At 42.7% G+C, this 6,409-nt stretch overlaps 1 pseudogene; it reads left to right on the forward strand.

Annotated features, from left to right (window-relative positions):
• The first annotated feature begins 4,283 nt into the window (after positions 1–4,283).
• On the forward strand, positions 4,284–4,909 carry LOC107541411 (MIF4G domain-containing protein-like; annotated as a pseudogene).
• Positions 4,910–6,409: the final 1,500 nt, after the last annotated feature.

A 6,409-nucleotide genomic window follows, 5' to 3' on the forward strand; every position in this document is an offset into this window, starting at 1 on the left:
TTCCACATTGATTATACTCACAAGGTTTTTCTCCAGCATAAATCTTCATGTGACTCCTCAGGGATGTAGGAAAACTAGAGACATTTTCAGCCTAACATTCATAGAGTTTCTCCCCATTACATATTCTCTTCTGCTTTTTAAGTTAAGAGTTTTTGCTGTAGGCTTTTCCACATTAATTTCATTCATAAGATTTTGCTCTGTTGTGAATTCTCATGTATGCTTTATGGATATGCTTACACTAAAGGTCTTTTCCACATTGAATATACCCAAAGGATTTCTCCCCAGTGTGAGTTTTCACATAATACCTAAGAGAAGGGATAATCCCTGAGGGCTTTCCCAAAGTAATGACATTCATAGGCCTTCACCCTGATGTGTATTCTCCTGTGCTGAGTAAGATTAGCCCTCATGTTGAAAACTTCAAAAGAAATATTGTATTCATTGGGTTTCTCTCCAGAATAAAGTCTCCTCTGTTGATGAAGAGATGAGTGATGACTGGACAAAGTTGTCTGTTCATTACCTTCATAGGAATTATCCCCTTCTGTTATATATCTGATAGTCACTATATTCTTTAATGATTTCCTGTGCATACATATGGTTCCTGCCTTAAGGTTTTTTTCAGGTAGAAATGGTAACTCTTCTGCAATGTCTCTATCATACTCATTATTTTCATGCAGAGATTTTCTGGTAATTTTCAAGGCTGAATTACTTTATAAATGCTTAATATCTGATTCAAATTCATGAAAACACATATAAATTTCCAGTGAAAAAACATGTTTTGAGCTATTTCAATATTCATAGTATCTTTCCTGAGACACTACCTTCTCCTAAGTGAATTTCACTTACCTAAATGACTTTCCCAGTTCTTAGATGGTGCATTAGTTTCCTGTTGCCTCTTTAACAAATTACCACAAACTTAGTGGCTTAAAACAACAGAATTTTTTTCACTGGGCTAAAGTCAAGGTGTTGGGCAGGGCTGGTTCTTTCTGGAGGCTCTGAGGGGAGAATCTGTTCCCTTACCTTTTTCAGCTTGTAATAGATGACTGTATTCCTTGGCTGTGGTCCCTTCCTTCATCTTCAAAGCTGCTTCTGTCATCACATCACTGTCTCCACTTCTGTAGTCAAATCTCCCTCAGCTTTTTCCTTATAAGGACACTTGTGATTACATTTAGAGCACACCTGGAGAATTCAGCATACTCTCCTCATCTCAAGATCCTTAACTTAATCTCATCTGCAAAATCCATTTTTGCCATATAAGTGAACATTCACCGGCTCCAGAGCTTACAACCTGGACATTGTTAGGGACCATTATTCAGCCTGCCACACATGGCTTTTCAAATTCAGAGCCTTTCCAATATTCTCTTCCTCTCTTTTTAAATTTAGCTTTATTATTGAAAGAATTACAGATGTCCCCTTTCTTTCCTCATTGACCCCTTCTACCCCACACCCACTCCCCTGCCCCAGGCCTTCACCAATATTCTCTTAATGTAAAGGACAAAGTATCATCCCTTGTGGCTTTTACCGTACTCAGATCATTGCATAGCTGTTCCCCAAATATGTCCTGATGAGAGGTTGGCAATGGGTGTTTAAGTAAACTCCCTATCTGGAACAAAGTGGGTAAATATTTAAAATATGGAAAGTGCCCGACCAGAGTGGCTCATCCCATGAGTGTCATCCCATGCACTGAAAGGTTGCCAGTTTGATTCCTGGTCAGGACACATATCTGGATTGCGGGTTTGCTCTCCAGTCGAGGAGTGTATGGAAGGCAACTGATCGATGTTTCTGTCTCACATAGATCCCTAAATTGGGAAAATAATGCAATTATGAGCAAAGTCAGACTTTGAGAACCTTGGCTGTATGAGCATTTTGGCAATTACAGGGATAAAGTGTAGATTTTTAGGTAACTTTCTAACAATGATTCTATCACAATTGAGACTGATGTTGACAAAAAAAAGTTATCAGAAATCCCCAGTGGGGAAAAATTAAGAGCCCATATGAAAACGTTAAATTTAAATTTTAAATACATCTTCCTCTGAGATTAGGCTGGGTTTGCTGGGTTGATGTCCTGTTCATGGAGGAAAGTATGTGATATGGGAGGACTATGCAGAGGATTATAAGACCTCCCATTGTTGAAACAGCTGCCAATATTTTCACTTTCAGGGGTTCTGAAGACGGGCAAGTATGACTGTAAGAGCAGCAAATGAACTTACCAAAGTTCTCATCACTCCAATAAAAGTTTTTCAGAAGGGCCCCAAACTCAAATACTGACTCTGTGCTCCCAATATACCTAAGATCTCTGATATCTGAAACTCATGCCCAAGCTTAGATACACATTTAAGGAACCCCAAGCTTTTTAACTATGGAGGAAACAAAAAGTCAGTGACAAATGTAGGTCTTCATTTTCATGGGGAAGTCATTAGACAAGCCCCATGGTGGCAAGGATCATTTCTGTCTCATATACTTGTGTTTTCTCAGTCCCCAACCCACATCCTAGAATACAGTAGGTACTTAAGAAATACTTTCTCCATAAATGACTAATCAAAGGAATCATGCCATTTGTGTACACTGTCATCAGATTGCTGTAGTTCTTCAGTATCATATCTCTGTATGAGGTCCTCTGAGTAAAGTCCAAAGGATCCCACTCCTCCCCTGTGGAAATCTATAGCTACATACCTGAAGGCTGCTGATTCCAGATTCTCCCTCAGTGAGATACCATCTCCTCTAAAGTTCATAGGAGTGTGAAAGAGTTGATAGCTCTGTGGTGTGGAGACTTAATTCAGAGGAAATTTAGATGGGTCTGCTACCCTAAGGCTCAGTATCCACACTCACCCCCAAGGCAATCTACCATATCCAGTTTCATAACTCTAATAGCACCTTTAATGCATGCCTTAGTTTATATTTTCAATGCTAGACTCTGAGTTCTTCCAGACTTATTCCTTTCTTTCTCCAACATTGAGCATAGTCCCCAAAACAGTGTAGGCATGAGTAAAACACAATAGCTGAAAGAAACATTTCCCCAGTGAAAACAAGGATTTCTTGAGACAAAGACATTTTATTTCCTTATGGAGTGTCCACCACAGCACTCTGCAGAATGTGATGCCCAGGGGAGGGCAGTCAGTCTGCCTAGGAAGGAAGGAGGTTGAATGGGAGGATTTCTGTGTAGCCCGTCCCTATCCACAAGCAGCCCAGAGACTTGATAAAACATGTTCAGGAATCCAGGCAGCAATTGCTACAATCTGTTTTAGAAAACTCCTAGCCAAGAAAAGGATAAATGTCTTCCTTTTGGGGAAGTATCAAATTCCTACTCACCTGTAAAAATTTGTCATCAACCCAGAAACCATTATTTCTTCTTCTGTGTCTCTTTCAGGAGACAAGCAGGCTGCTGAGACAACGGAGCCAAGAGAATCCAGGTTTCCCACATTTCAAAGTCACCAGCCTGGATGCTGCCACATACACTAATTTTGAGCCACTCCTCTCTCCCTACACATTCACACACTGCTGTCATAAGAATTCAGGGTAGTTATGTCTCACCCAGCATCATGAGGAAAAGATTAGTAGTTCCAGCTTGGGAATATAGCTGGCTAAGTCAGTCTCATTCCCCCTTGATCCAGTGAAACTTGGAGTCATTTCATTACAATCATCAACTCACAACAATGCAACCTAAATCATTAGCTATCTCATGGCAGTGGACTAAGCTGCACATGAAAAATCCTTTTAAAATGGAAAGTGCTATACTATATTCATATTAATTTTTAAGTGCCATTTGCTGGAGATTGTCTTGATAACTTTACTTGCATTTGCCCATTTAACACATCTAATGATTCTGCCAAGTACATAGTATTCTTCCCAGGTAATAGCTAAGGAGACTTATGCACAAAGATTATTATTAACCTAAGATAGAAAGGGTCATTAACATGTCCAGTGGGAAAGTGGTGAGTCAGGATTTTATTGCAGCTCTGTCTGTCTCCCAAGCCTACACTCTCCTAATCACTACATTTCTACAAAAAGAAGCTTAAAGTTTTGAGATTATTGGGGATGTTGTTATCCTTTCAAATACCTAGGAGATGGTCATACAATCTTGTTAATTCATGTGTGGTGTATGGACCAGCAGCATGGCTTGGGAATATGTTAGAAATGAAGAATCTTGGTCTTACCAGTAGTGCCATGGGCATGGGTCACATGCACCATGCCCACCGAATGGCCTCTGGGCATGCTGGCATGGCACCGGCCCTGTAGGTTCTGTTTCTAATCCTGCCCCAGTACAGAGCTGATGGGGCCAGATGGTCATGGGGGAGCCTGGTAGAGAGGAGTATAAAATCCAGTCTTTTGATACAGAGACCCAGCAGCTGCTGAAGACAGCACTCAAAGATCCAGGTGCAGTGGACCAGGAGAAAGTGACCAATGTGACTGTGGACCATTCTCTGCAAGACCGTATGTTCAGCAAGGAAGCAGGATGCATGTGCTATGCCATTATTCAGGCATAGAGCAGGCAAGCAGGCCAGAGTGTCTTCCTGTGTGGATCCCTCAACCAGCTACAGCTTGGAAGGATCTGTGAGTCCGCTCCCTGCAGGGCTGGATCTGCTATGTCACCTTTATCTGCAACATCTTTGACTACTTGAGGATGAACAATATGCCCATGATGGCCCTGATGAACCCTGTCTATGAATGCCTCTTCAGACTGGCCCAACTCAACAGTCTGAGCAAGGAAGAGCATGTTGGGGAGCAGCTGGAGAAGGTGAACAGGCAGTGAATGGATGAGCTCTTTGTCCTGACCCAGGATGGCTTCCTGCTCCCAACTGGCCTCAGCTCTTTGGCCCAACTTCTGCTGCTGGAGATCACTGAGTTTTGGGCAGCCTGCTGGAAGGTGACCTCAGGTGCCCACAAGTATTACTATAGCGAAGTCTCTGACTAGGCCTGCAGATCAGACTTCCTCACCAGCAGCACTAGCCTTTCTTCTACCCACCTCCCAACCTGGCAATGCAGTCTTTGCCTCTCCCAAAGACTTTTTCCCTTCCAGAATTTCAACAGCTCCCAAGAGGTTTCGCATTACCTGGTGGCCCTGCCCTGAGCACCTTCCCTCCTCCTTCAGGGACTGAGGAAGACACCCCCCAGCCCCCTCAGTCTCTCTCTTCCATCACCTGCCACCTGGGCCAGTCAGAGAGAGCAACTCCTAACTACCACTACTGTGTAACCACTGGTAGAACATCTTCTTGGTGCCTCAGTTTCCCATCTGTAAAGTGAGTACCCATAGCCATTGGTGGGATGCTTTGGAATATCAAGGGGCAGAGGTGCAGAGCACAAGTAACAACAGAAACTGCTTTTTATACATTTTGTATAAGGATGATTTTGGAAACACGAGAACAGGAGTATTTATTTCCTCCAGTCGGTTTTTTTAAATCTTCACTCAAGGATATTTTTTCCATTGATTTTAGGAGAGGGTGGAAGGGAGGGGAGAGAGAGAGAGGGAAAGAGAGAGAGAGAGAGAGGGAGAGAGAGAAACATCGATGTAAAAGAGACATATCAATTGGTTGCCTCTCCCAAGCGACCAGACTGGGGCAAGGGATCGAACCTGCAACAAAGGTATGTGCCCTTGGCTGGAATCAAACCTGGGACCCTTCGGTCCACTGAGCCAGACGAGCCAGGGCTCCAGTTGGTTTTTTTTCTTTGTTTGTTATTTGTTTTTTTTATTGTTCAAAATATTACAGATGTCCCTTTTTCTCCCCATTGACTCCTTCCAATCGGCCCAAACCCCCTCCCCAGTCCCTCACCACACCATTGTTTGTGTCCTTAGGTTATGCATATATGCATATAAATTCTTTGGTTAATCTCTCACCCCCCCCACATAACCACCCCCCTCCTCCCCTCTGAGATTCATCAGTCTGATCCATGCTTCCATGTCATTGAATCTATTCTATTCATCAGTTTATTAAGTTCTTTAGATTCCACATATAAGTGAGATCATGTGATGTTTGTCTTTCTCTGCCTGGCTTCTTTCGCTTACTATAATATTCTCCAGGTCCATCCATACTGTCCCAAACGATACAAGGTCTTTATTCTTTACAGCTGCATAGTATTCCATGGTGTATATGTCCCACAACTACTCATCTACTGATGGGCACTTGGGCTGTTTCCAGATCTTAGCTTTGTAAATTGCGCTGCTATGAACATAGAGGTGCATGTATTCTTTCTGATTCGTGTTTCAGGATTCTTAGGGTATAGTCCTAGAAGTGGGATCACTGGGACAAATGGCAGTTCCATTTTTAAGTTTTTGAGGAACCTCCATATTTTCCATAGTGGCTGCACCAGTCTGCATTCCCACCAGCAGTGTATCAGGGTTCCCCGTTCTCCACACCCTCGACAACTTCATTTGTTGATTTGTTGATGGTAGCCATTCTGACAGGTGTGAAGTGAC

The sequence above is a fragment of the Miniopterus natalensis genome, chromosome X (assembly GCF_054644295.1).
Source record: "Miniopterus natalensis isolate mMinNat1 chromosome X, mMinNat1.hap1, whole genome shotgun sequence".
NCBI classification, from domain to species: domain Eukaryota; kingdom Metazoa; phylum Chordata; class Mammalia; order Chiroptera; family Miniopteridae; genus Miniopterus; species Miniopterus natalensis.